The following is an 11,851-nucleotide window of genomic DNA, read 5'->3' on the forward strand; positions in this document are numbered from 1 at the left end:
TGGGGCTGGTGGTTTCGATACACGTGCATTCGCACAAATAAATGAAGGGCTGACCTACGTGCACTTGTAGCAGACACTTGCTTTTTCCCACGTTGTTGCTTTGGTGTGAAAGTAGCTACACAAAGATCAGTGTGTGCGTAGGAGAGCGTTTACGCCTCAGTAACGTTCACACGTCCGTGCCGTCCTGTCCTCTACAGTAGAAGTCCCCTGTAACCACCCCCACAGCGGGACATTAGTGACCTCTCACACGCACACACACACACTCGTCTGTGAGCCATCCTGACAGCATGTGAGCGCTAAAAGCCTTGTCAACACACCTGAGCTCCACCCAGCAAACAGCATTCCACTTAGGATCCGGGCTGTAAATCAAACCCATTCAAGACGCCTCACTTAAGTCAAAGTCTTAGCGGTGACGAAGGAGGGACACACTCGCTTAAGATGTTATGTTGGCTGTCAATCAATTGGAAAAAAAAGCACACAAGGTGTCTCCTCTGTGTGTGTTTGCAGTGAGCAGTGTTTGCCTTTGCGGCGACTGAGGTTAAGACGTGGGGAGAGCGGCGAGACAGTGGAGGTGTGGGAAGAGGCCTCCCGTTCAGTGTTTTCCCTCCTTCACACACACGGGAAACATGCATTCACTAACAAAAAAAAAAATTCCACTGGCACAGACAAAACACTCACAGTGCACGTCAAAAAAAAAAAAAAAAGCGTGCATAGAAAGTTGTGTGCATATACGAAAGAGGAGGCAGCCAGAAAAACAGAGCGAGGCCTATTTGCTCAGCTCAAAGTTTCCCAGAGTGGAGCAAGCCAGAACCTGCTCTGAACTCTCACGGCTAAGCCATGCAGAGGGAGGAACACACGCAAACCCGCATGATTCATGAAAAACACAACAAGTGCAGGTATGCTGCACAACGTGAAGGATGGAAATGCACATGCAAAATGTCCAAGTGGGTGGTTTGGGTCTAAATAAACACAGATGGCAACGCAATGCTTCCATCTTACTGTATGAGACCGGATGGTTTTCTTGCTGGTTTTGGCTTGCGGGAAGCACGGGAAGACTTTCCAAGGCAATATATTTCACTGCTGGACTTTACGGTCATGCCTTTCATAAGGAGCAGAGAAGCGGTGCCACGACAATGCACAGGTGACTGCACATCCAGCTGCACAAAGATCATTACACTGCTGTTGGACTGATGCTAATCGACCTACATGTCTGCACAGGTAAAAAAAAAAAAGAAAAACAGCAAAAATTGAAGGCAAAGCATCAATTTTCTTAGCCCTTCATGAAGGCGGGTCGGCTGCAACTTTGCAACCATTTGCCACGGAACCTGACTAATTTAGACTAATTCATCTCACCAATGGAGCTGAAAGCATAGATAATGGCCAAGGACTAATAGTGACTAAAATATGGTACAGCGTCATGGCTGGCTCCTCACCCTCCAAACCCTTGACACGCACCTCCAAAAATGTTTTTTTACTACAGTCAAACCTCGGTGTTTGCATTCCCTAGTTTTTTTTATTTTAAATTTTTCGTACAATCTTGGCACAATCTTGCCCTGTACGATCGTTCCACGAAACCTGCTGACAATGCATTTTTTTATTTAGTATGACTGCTAAATAACCCAAGCCATGGGTAAAAGTAAAAAGTCAGTAACACTATTGAATTCCATCTCGCCAGGATGTACAGCAGGGGTGTCCAAATGTTTTTCCAGTGAGGGTCATATAGTGAAAAATGAAAGGATGCCACTTTGCTATTTAGTAAAGCGACACATGTAGATATGCTAGTTAGTTATACTGTATATATTTCAAGAAAAAAAATGCATCTCAACTTTGTCATATAGGTGAAAAAGCCTATTATTAGTACGAACATCTGTCTTGTTTTTTTTTTTCTCCAAATATTTAAACTGTTTTCTTAAGTACACTTCGTAAATGTTCTTTTTGTAATATTATGACTTTTTTCACATACAGTAGTACCTCGCATAACGTAAACCTCCTTTTACGTAAATTCCACTGAACGTAAAGAATTTATGTAAAGTTTTTGCATCGTATTATGGAAGAAATTCCATATAACATAAAGCGTTAAGTCGGTGCAAGTTCAGAAATTCGATTTGAATAGCTCGCGCAACAGAGAGAGGGAAACATTTTCCATGACTAACAGAGTACACTTGGTGACGCCTTCTGACGCTTCACGCTCTCATTGGCTGATTATCGGGGCACCGCCTAGGCTCTCATCTCATTGGCTGATTATCGGGGCACCGCCTACGCTCTCATCTCATTGGCTGACTTATACAGCGCGTACATGACTTTGTGTGAGAGACAAGCTTCTCCCTTCAACTTCCCTTCCTCATCGTAGTCGCCCTTAAACTAGTTGATTGTTTTTGTTTTTCAGTTTTATTCATTTACTTCATTTTCATTTGTAATCTTATTTATTACCTTATTTTATATTGGAATGTTACTCTACTATGTTTTCTTATATTTTCCCACCATATTTGGTGTACTTTGAATATTTTGAAGTGCCAAAGGTGTGAGTTTGGGAAGATCTTGGAACGGATTAGGCTATTTACATGTATTTTACGCTTCGTATAACATAAAAACCCTATAACGTAAACGTTCCTGGAACGGATTATTTACGTTGTAGGGGCGTCTACTGTATTTTCACTGTCACTTCCTGTTGTACGGAAAGGACGCTCACGGAAAAGCTCCGTCCACTATTACCGGAGTTTTAAACTTTTGCGACCTTGGTGAATACAGTTCGTGATCACAACTTGTGATTACAACTCTGCAAGTGAGTGCTGAGACTTCTGCCTCAACTTGGACCCGCGAGTGGACTAAACTCACCAAAAGAGACAATCAGGTGGAGCCGACAGCCGTTACAAGCAAGCTATCATGCTAGCCGCGGTTTGAAGCCTGATTTCAATAACAGGATAACATTTGGAGTTTTCCTGTGCAGCTTTTTCGGCCCACGAGGACTGGTGGGACTTTGGTGAGATACTGGTGAGAGATAAACTCGCCGTTATAACGAAGATTATTCACCGAAGGCATTGCACCACAAGTCAACGGCTAACTGACGGCGTTACCTAGCAACAGTAACAATGTCAAAGGCTCGAGGGAGAAGAAGCGCAACAAGCGGTGGCTCTAGTAGTTCTGGTCGAAGTACTCCAGATTCAGTCATATATACGGATGTTGAACAGATTCCTGAGACAACTGGAGGTGCTCACCTATTACCACAACCGCCGCCGAGACCTTACAAGGATGACACAGTTAACCAGTTGACACACCTGAGTGGAAATATAGACAAAGCAACAGCGACAGCCTTGCAGAAGGTTAAACACCGCGCAAACAAGCAAGAAAGAAGTTCAATGGAAAAGAGTGAGTATACTATGGCGAAAACCATGGAGGATTATGGAAAACAGATGCAGCAACTTGTGGAGAATTCCAACTCCCTGCATCAACTAATTTACAGTTTGATAGAGACTACCAACGCCATACAAAGAGAAATGCAAGGTCTGAGAGTGGAGAATAAAAAATTACAGGAAAGTTATGATGCACTGGGAGCCACTCTCAAAAAAGAACGTGAAGAAAAGGATAAAATCATTGAGAAGCTGAAAAACACCATAGATGACATGGATCAGAACACACGAATGAATGACGTGGTCGTGACGGGACTTCGAATTAAACCAAGGTCCTATGCCAGAGCAGTGGCGAATACTGAAGAACCAGACGAAAGGGATGTCGCCTCAACAGAGCAACAAGTTGTTGATTTTTTGCAATCGAAGGAGGTGGATGTAGACATCCAATCTATTGATACTTGCATCCCACTGTATGGGAGGAACCGCACTACACCCGTCATCATCGTCAAATTCACCAACAGGAAATACAAGGTTGCCCTGCTGAAACAGGGAAAGAAGCTGAAAGGAACAAATGTCTACATGAATGACCACCTGACCAAGCGCAACGCTGAGATTGCGAAGAAAGCACGTGATCTGAGGAAGCAAGGAAAGATTCAAGGAACATGGAGTGCAAACTGCAAAATCTTCATCAAAGCAAATGGAGGACCAGAGGCCAGAGTTCTTGCTGTCAAAGACATCAAGGACCTAGAAAGATATTGAGGTCTCCCAACATGGAGGAAAACAGCTTTAATATGCTACAAGAAGATCTACAATTGGACACTTTTCACTTTACAGATCACAAACAATTGGATATGGAAAAAGACATTGATCCAGACTCAAATTTTTTCTCTCACATTACAAACGACTGCCGTTATTATACGGAGGAGCAATACAACAACAGTTTCATCAACGACGACAAGTTATCCATCATACACATAAACAGCAGAAGCTTGAACGCAAACTTTACTAATATTAAACAATATTTGAATCAATTCAAAGAACCTTTCAAAGTTATAGCAATCTCAGAAACTTGGATTAATGCTAACAAAGGAATGGACTTCGAGCTGAAAGGATATGAAATGACGTGTGCAAACAGGAACAATGCAAATGGAGGAATTGTGGCCTTATACGTGGACAAACATTTGAACTACAAAATGGTAAAGAATATGTCATTTGTCATTGATAACATTTTAGAATGTATAACAATTGAAATCTGTAAAGAAAAAAGCAAAAATGTGTTAATAAGTTGTGTGTACAGAACTCCAAAGTCAAAGATTGGAATGTTTGAGGATTGGATTAAGACAACGTTTACAGACATAGGTCAGAAAACTATTTTCATATGTGGAGACTTCAATATTGACCTCTTGAACTCACACAAGTGCAAGGAAACAGATGACTTTATAGATACAATGTATAGCTTGAGTTTATATCCTAAAATCATTAGACCAAGTAGAATAACAGAGCACTGTGCCACCCTCATCGATAATATATTCACCAATGACTTTGATAACAACACCATCAGTGGCCTGCTAATTAGTGACATCAGTGATCATCTTCCAGTGTTTACAATCTACAATGAACATTATAAGAAAAAACAGGCGGAGGCAAAAAAGACTTTTCAAAGATTGCGTACAGAGGACAACATCCGTGCCTTCAAGATAGGTCTAGAAGAACAAAGTTGGGAGAGTGTCTACAGTGCAACAGATGTGGACGAGGCATATGACAGCTTCCTTGGTACTTATATGGAGCTCTACGATAAGAACTGTCCCTGGCAAGAAAAGCCCAAGAAGCAAAAGAAAAACCAGCAGCCATGGATGACAAAAGGACTAAAAAACGCCTGTAAGAAGAAGAACACATTATACAGGACATTCATCATTCAACAAACTAAAGAAGCAGAACAAAAGTATAAGACATACAAAAACAAGTTGACAACTATCTTGAGAGTGTGTAAGAGGGAATATTATAGTCACGTACTAAATAAGAACAAAAATAACATGAGAGCAACTTGGGGCATCTTAAATAGTATTATAAAGAACAACGTTAAGAAAGCAGACTATCCTCCCTATTTCATGGTTGGAAACACTTACAGGAATGACATGAATGCGGTAGCTGAAATGTTAAATGAATATTTTGTAAATATTGGACAAAAACTGGAAGAGGAAATTCCAAAACAAGACACAATTGATGAAGGGATTGATATTATCGATAGGAATCTTAATTCTATGTTTCTCACTGCTGTAACCAAAAAGGAGATCACTGACATTGTTAACCATTTTAAGGCAAAAACATCAACTGATTGTCATGGAATCGAAATGGAAACAATTAAAAGGGTCATCAATGAGATCGCAGACCCGTTAACATATATTAGTAACTTATCATTTCAGACTGGAATATTTCCAAGCAAAATGAAAACAGCCAAGGTGGTTCCAATTTTCAAAAAAGGAGACAAACACCAATTTACAAATTATCGACCAGTTTCCTTGTTACCACAATTCTCGAAAATTGTGGAGAAGCTATTTAATAATAGGTTGGACAAATTTATTAATAAGAATGAATTATTGGCAAGTAGTCAATATGGTTACAGAGCCAACATTTCAACTTCTATGGCACTGATGGAAATCACGGAGGAAATCACTACTGCCATAGACAACAGAAGATGCGCAGCTGCAGTATTCATGGATCTGACAAAAGCCTTCGATACAATTAATCACACTATTTTAATTTCAAAATTAGAAAGGTACGGAATTAGAGGTTTAGTCTTAAATTGGGTTAAAAGCTACCTAGCAAAGAGGAAACAATTTGTAAAGCTAGGAGAATATACATCTGGGAGTCTACACAATACGTGTGGAGTACCACAGGGGTCCATACTGGGACCAAAACTGTTTAACTTGTACATTAACGACATTTGCAAAGTAACTAACAACTTAAAATTGGTCTTATTCGCCGATGATACCACTGCTTTCTGTTCTGGTGAAAGCACACAAGAACTCATTAAAAAGGTCAAGGATGAAATGGTCATATTAAAGTCATGGTTTGACAAGAATAGATTATCTCTGAATTTAAGTAAAACTAAAATAATGCTATTTGGTAATAGTAGAAAGGACACGTACGACCAAATACAAATTAATGGAACGGATATTGAAAAAGTGGAAGAATATAAATTCCTTGGGGTTATAATAGATGAAAAAATGAGTTGGAAATCTCATATTAAATATATACAGCAAAAGGTGGCGAGAAATATCTCTATATTGAATAAAGCAAAATATCTTCTTGATCAAAAATCACTCCACACTCTGTACTGTTCCTTAGTATTTCCATATCTAACGTATTGTGTGGAGATATGGGGAAATAACTACAAAAGTAATCTTCACTCACTCACTGTACTGCAAAAAAGATCTGTGAGGATAATTCATAATGTCAAGTATAGAGAACATACAAACCCTTTATTTTTAAAATCACAGATATTAAAATTCGCAGATTTAGTACACTTTCAAACCGCTAGAATAATGTATAAAGTTAATAATAACTCGTTACCCAAAAATCTAATCAAGTATTTCTCAATCAGAGAGGAGAAATATGATCTTAGAGGAAAATTAAACCTAAAACATTTATATGCGAGAACAACGCTGAAAACCCATAGCATTTCCGTGTGTGGAATTAAATTATGGAACGGATTGAGTAAAGAACTCAAACAATGTACAGAGATGAGCAAATTCAAAAAACAATACAAGCAGTTGATGTTTGCCAAATACAAGGCAGAAGAGTCCTGATTGTTCTGTCAGGTTTGTTATTTTATTTTATTTATTTATTTTTTTATTTTCTATTTTATTTTATTTTTTATTTATTTAATTAAATTTTATTTGTTATTTATTTATTTCTATTTATTTATTTATTTTTTTTTATAATTTTCTTTGTTGTGTTTAAAAAAAAAAAAAAGCTTTGTTCTTATTTATTTATTTATTTATTTATTTAGTATTGTCATCATATTATCATTATTATGAATGTTCTCTCTTTTTTTGGGGGGACGGTTATCTCACCGTTATCTATTATGTGTTATCCTGACTATCACTGAAAACATGACATGGAATCCAGGAAGTGAACTACATGTACTGTACTAGATGTAGAATGGATGGGGGGTAGGATTAAATAAGCTTTGCTTCTTCCTACTCCTTTTGGACATGTGGAACTGTCAAAAAATGATTCACGAGATGTATTCCATTGTAACCTTCATGTTCAAATAAACTAAACCAAACCAAACCAAACAAACCAAACTGTATTCTCATCACGTTCTAAATCCTTCCCCAACCTAATTTTCCCACAATGACAACTTTATTTTGTTCAAATTGTTTGTCATATTACCACAAAAAAGAACGTATTTTTTCTTTAATATTTCAAATCTATACTGCTAAAATGACATGATTTTTCCTCATAATATTGAGTGTATGTATTGTAAGATTATGCCTTTTTTCTCATTAGAATGCCACTTTTTTCTGTTAATATTCTGACTTTATTCTCATAAAATGACAGCTGTTTTTTTCACTTTCTGCTGTGCTTTTTTTCATATTTTCCAACAATTTCAACTTTCTTCTCGTACATTTTCTTCTCATAATATTATGACTTTATTCCCATATATACTGTATACATTTTTTTCTCTCGCCAGAATGCAACTTGTTTCTCTTAACATTTTCACTTTATATTCTTATAAATTTCGGCTGTTTTTAAAAAAATAAAATTTCTGTTGGGGGGTATTCTCAATATTACAACAATTTCAGCTTTTTTCTTATAAATTTTCTTCTTGTAATTACGACATCTTTCCCAGAATAATTTGTATGTATGTACTTTATTTGTACTTTATTTATCCCACAGCGGGGAAATTTACTTGTTACAGCAGCAAGACAAGTAAAGAGTACAGTGTAAAGAATACATAGTGACTACAACATGGTTCAGGTGGTGCAGGTGTTGTAGAGCCTGACAGCGGTCGGTATGAAGGACCTGCGGAACCTCTCCTTCTTACACCGTGGGTGTAACAGTCTGCTGCTGAAGGAGCTGCTCAGGGAAACAACAGTGTCATGTAGCGGGTGAGAGGTGTTGTCCATGATGGATGTCAGCTTAGCCAACATCCTTCTCTCCCCCACTTCCTCCACGGAGTCCAGAGGACCGTCCAGGACAGAGCTAGCTCGCCTGATCAGTCTATTTATCCTGCTCCTGTCCCTGTCCGTGCTGCCCCCTCTCCAGCAGCCCACAGCATAGAAGATGGCTGAGGCCACCACAGAGTCATAAAAGGTCCGTAAAAGAGTCCTGCACACACCAAAGGACCTCAGTCTCCTCAGCAGGTGAAGGCGACTCTGGCCCTTCTTGTAGAGGGCGTGGGTGTTGACGGACCAGTCCAGCTTGTTGTTAAGGTGAACACCCAGGAATTTGTAGCTGTCTACCAACTCTATGTCCGCTCCCTGGATGTTCACCGGTGTAAAGTGAGATGTTTTCCTCTGGAAGTTAATGATCATCTCCTTTGTCTTGCTGGTGTTGAGCTGCAGCTGGTTAAGCTCACTCCAGCTGACAAAGTCCCTGATGACCGTCCTGTATTCCAGATCATTCCCCTCTGAAACACAACCAACAATGGCTGTGTCATCGGAGAACTTCTGGATGTGACACTGTGTGGAGTTGTGTGTGAAGTCCGAGGTGTAGAGGGTGAAGAGGAAAGGGGAGAGCAATTGTCTTTATTATCATAATATTATAACTGTTTCCAAAAATTACAACTTTATTCAATGTTTTTTTTGTTTTTCATAATATTATGACTTTTAAAAAAACATCTTTCTTTAATATTTCAAATTCATATACGGTAACTAAAATGTTATTGTTTCCCTCACAATATTACAATGTTATTCTCGTAAAATTACGACTTTTTCTTATTAGGTTACAACTTTCTTTGAATATTTTTACTTTATTCTCATGAATTCACTGCTGAGTTTTCAATTTTTGCTATTGTTGGTTCTTTTTTTTAGTTTTCTTGTTCAATGACATTTTTATAATATGCCGTGGGACAATAAAAAACCCCAAAAAATAACAGCCGCGAGCCCCACTTTGGACATCCCTGATGTACGGGAAGCCTGCATCAACAATAAATTCCATCCATTCCTCATTTATACTTCTTTCACATTGTTTTATGCTTGTAAAACAATCATTATTCTCTATAAAATGCATTTTTTGTACATATTTTTGGGTGCCTGAAACATTTGGTTTTTGGTTTTACATGATTTCCTATGGGAAAAATGCTATCTGTTTGCGTTGGCCTTTTTGGAAGGAATTAATGATGGTATTTCCTATTTGTAATTACAAGAATGTGTTGTGCTCAAGTTTGGAGGGAGCCACTGTATTTGCGTTTGCAGGCTCCATGCTTGGTGCAAACAAAGAGCCAAAATGACATTTTGATACATTTTTTTTTTTTTTTTTTTTACCGCCATGTTTCACCTCAATTCAATTAGCAAGCATTAAAATGACAGACTTGACAAGATCAAACGGACACCAAACATTTAAACAGCAAACCAACCTTGTTTTTTTCCTTTTTTTAAATAGAAACTTTTGTCATTTTGCAACATGTCGTCTCTTTCTTTTGTTGCTCGAGTGTTCTTCGGGGAAGCTGGGGCATTCTCACACTCCGTGTGGCCGCGCCAGAGAAAGAATGCTCCTTGCTGTGACAACAAAGGCTATCTAAAGTGTGATACTGTGTTTCAAAGGATGGGAGGTGGTGGAAAAAAAAGGGGAGAGAAAGGGGGATATTGGAGAGGAGGTAAGGGGGGGGGGGGGGGGCGTTAGAGGGGGTGTGGGGGATACCCCCCCACCGGTAACACGCTCACACACACTGCGCTGACTCTGTAGGCAGCTCCCATGGGAAAATCCTACACCAATCTGAAAAGGCGGCGCTCTTTGGGGCCGATGTAGGTCACATGGTCTGGACGGCCAATGGCGGGGCAAAGATTTGATTCAAAATGGAGCAAGTCAGGTAAGGGGCAGCGTGGGAACTGGGAGAAAAGAAGCGCAAGAGGGAAGCCAGACACGCACCGTTGTTTCACTTTGAAATTGTTGTCTTTTCACCCTCGGTGTCCAAGTCAAGGTTAAAAAACACGGGCCAAGACGGCGACGGCTGTGGTCTAAAACATATGCACGCAATATATACTCCAAGAATATCTGCCCACGGAAACACGTACAGCACACATTTCAAAAAGTTCATGCAAAGGTGTTTTTTGCAGGCAAACAGCCTTTTTATGGACCTAAAGTAATTATTTCCCCTCCACAAAATTATGCATTTATAATCTGGCCAGATCAGGGGTGTCCAAAGTGCGGCCCTGGGGCCATTTGCGGCCCGCGGCACGTTCTAAAAACATAATTTAACAAGAAAACAAAAAAAACCCCAACAACAACAACAGCAAAAATGGAAAAATCAGCAGTAAATTTACAAAAAGAAAGTCAAATATTCAGGGAAAAAAATTTTTACCTGACAAAGAAGTCGTAATTTTACAAGAATAAAGTCGTAATATGAGAAAAAATAACATTTTAGCTGCATGAAGTTGAAATTTTAAAGAAAAATGTTATTATTTTTTTAAACTCGTAATATTATAAAAAACAAAGCAATAAATCAAGTTGGATTTTTGGGAAAATTAGGTTGCAAAAAAAGTTATAATATTAGGAGAATAAAGTAAAAATATTATGGGAATAAAGTCATAACTAGGAGAAGAAAATTTACAAAAGGAAAGTTGAAATAGCTGGGGAAAAAAACAGCAGAAATGAAAAAAACTGTTGTAATTGAGACAATAAAGTCAAACAAGTCGTATTCTAATGAGGAAAAAAAGTCACAATTTAACAAGCCCACACTAGTAATATTATGAGGAAAATTTGTCATTTTAGCAGAAAAGAGTTGAACAGAGGTTTTTTTTTTTTAACTTGTAATATTGTGAGAACAAACAAAACAAAATAAAATGGTAATTTTGAGATATTTTGGTTCGGGAGAAAGTTATAACATTACTGGAATAAAAAAATTACAAAAAGAAAGTTAAAATATTTGGAAAATTAAGAAAAAAAGAGCAAAGTTGCTCCTAATAATACTAATATGCTTTTTCACCTACAGTACATGACAAAGCTGAGATGCAGTTTTTTCTTGAAATACTATAAATAACTTGTTAGCATATCTATACGTTGCTTTACAAAATATCAAAGTGGCCAAGTGGCATTTTTCACTATGTGGCCCTCGCTGGAAAATCGTTTGGACACCCCTGGGCTACATGCTTTGTATGTAAATGTTTGGCTCAGTAAACGACGGTGCAAAGATTTATATATTCATACACAGAAAAAGCTGAAATTATTTTAGTATCTGTCATTCAAGGCATCAATAAATCAGCACACGCGGCGCACAAGAGGGGGTGTTTTACAACCCAGAGGAGTTCTAGGAACTCGTGCGAGGTTCCTTAGAG

General features: G+C 38.5%; 1 protein-coding gene across 7 annotated transcripts in view; it reads right to left on the reverse strand.

The window, feature by feature from the left end:
* Window positions 1-11,851, reverse strand: part of exd3 (exonuclease 3'-5' domain containing 3) — an 86,307-nt gene that overhangs the window by 13,217 nt on the left and 61,239 nt on the right. Inside the window, exon 20 of one of the 7 annotated variants that reach the window (XM_054756238.1) lies at window positions 7,307-9,037. The exons of the other annotated variants lie outside the window; for them this stretch is intronic. The gene's annotated coding sequence lies outside the window, so the exon portion shown is untranslated. Of the gene's footprint in view, window positions 1-7,306; window positions 9,038-11,851 lie in introns of those variants that run through there. 7 annotated transcript variants of the gene reach the window in all.

This window comes from Dunckerocampus dactyliophorus, chromosome 17 (genome assembly GCF_027744805.1).
Source record: "Dunckerocampus dactyliophorus isolate RoL2022-P2 chromosome 17, RoL_Ddac_1.1, whole genome shotgun sequence".
NCBI classification, from domain to species: Eukaryota; Metazoa; Chordata; class Actinopteri; order Syngnathiformes; family Syngnathidae; genus Dunckerocampus; species Dunckerocampus dactyliophorus.